This window comes from Leiobunum rupestre, chromosome 4, assembly GCF_980474605.1.
Source record: "Leiobunum rupestre chromosome 4, qqLeiRupe1.1.hap1, whole genome shotgun sequence".
Lineage (NCBI taxonomy): Eukaryota > Metazoa > Arthropoda > Arachnida > Opiliones > Sclerosomatidae > Leiobunum > Leiobunum rupestre.
Genome location: NC_143387.1, coordinates 5950606 through 5952523, shown reverse-complemented (window position 1 = coordinate 5952523; position 1918 = coordinate 5950606).

Genomic DNA, 1918 nt, shown 5'->3' with positions numbered 1-1918 from the left:
TAATTTCCCATTTTAAACAGGGCCTATCAGTGGTCAACCTGCCGTTAATCTATTAATTTCCCATTTTAAACGAATTTTCGCTATTTTATAAAGGACTTACCAATGACCACTGGCCTACCTGCCGTAAATCTATTAATTTCCCATTTTAATCGAATTTTCACTATTTTATAAAGGGCCTACAAGTGACCACTGGCCTACCTGCCGTAAATCTATTAATTTCCCATTTAAATCGAATTTTTACTATTTTATAAAGGGCCTACCAGTGGCCACTGGCCTACCTGCCGTAAATCTATTAATTTCCCATTTTAAACGAATTTTCGCTATTTTATAAAGGGCTTACCAGTGGCCACTGGCCTACCTGCCGTTAATATATTAATTTCCCATTTTAAACGAATTTTCGATATTTTATAAAGGGCCTACCAGTGGCCACTGGCCTACCAGCCGTTAATCTATTAATTTCCGATTTTAAACGAATTTTCGCTATTTTGTAAAGCGCCTACCAGTGCCCACTGGCCTACCTGCCGTTAATCTATTAATTTCCCATTTTAAACGAATTTTCGCTCTTTTGTAAAGGGCCTACCAGTGGCCACTGGCCTACCAGCTGTTAATCTATTAATTTCAAATTTTAAACGAATTTTCGCTATTTAAAGGGAATATAACCTGCAAAGCAATCTTTATGGAAGACCCCTTCAATTTTTCAAATTTCGCTGAACAGTGGCGCCAAACATTTTTAAAGCGAAAGGCAAGAGCGGTCAGAGCTGCAAGCGTTGGTGTTCCACACCAAATACCTGAGGTTATATTCCCTTTAATAAAGGGCCTACCAGTGGCCACTGGCCTTTTTGCCGTTAATCTATTAATTTCCCATTTTAATCGAATTTTTCATATTTTATAAAGGGCTTACCAGTGGCCACTGGCATACCTGCCGTTAATCTATTAATTTCTTATTTTAAACAGGGCCTATCAGTGGTCAACCTGCCATTAATCTATTAATTTCCCATTTTAATCGAATTTTTACTATTTTATAAAGGGCCTACCAGTGGCCACTGGCCTACCTGCCGTTAATATATTAATTTCCCATTTTAAACAGGGCCTATCATTGGTCAACCTGCCGTTAATCTATTAATTTACCATTTTAAACGAAGTTTCGCTATTTTATAAAGGGCCTACCAGTGGCCACTGGCCTACCAGCCGTTATTCTATTAATTTCCCATTTTAATCGAATTTTCACTATTTTATAAAGGGCCTACCAGTGGCCACTGGCCTACCTGCCGTAAATCTATTAATTTCCCATTTAAATCGAATTTTTACTATTTTATAAAGGGCCTACCAGTGGCCACTGGCCTACCTGCCGTAAATCTATTAATTTCCCATTTTAAACTAATTTTCGCTATTTTATAAAGGGCTTACCAGTGGCCACTGGCCTACCAACCGTTAATATATTAATTTCCCATTTTAAACGAATTTTCGGTATTTTATAAAGGGCCTACCAGTGGCCACTGGCCTACCAGCCGTTAATCTATTAATTTCCCAATTTAAACTAATTTTCGCTATTTAAAAAAGGGCATACAAGTGGCCACTGGCCTACTTGCCGTTAATTTATTAATTTCCTATTTTAAACGAATATTCGCTATTTTAAAAAGGGCCTACAAGTGGCCACTGGCCTACTTGCCGTTAATTTATGAATTTCCTATTTTAAACAAATTTTCGCTATTTTATAAAGGGCCTACCAGTGGCCACTGGCCTACTTGCCGTTAATCTATTAATTTCCCAATTTAAACTAATTTTCGCTATTTAAAAAAGGGCCTACAAGTGGCCACTGGCCTACCAGCCGTTAATCTATTAATTTCCCAATTTAAACTTATTTTCGCTATTTAAAAAAGGGCCTACAAGTGGCCACTGGCCTACTTGCCGTTAATTT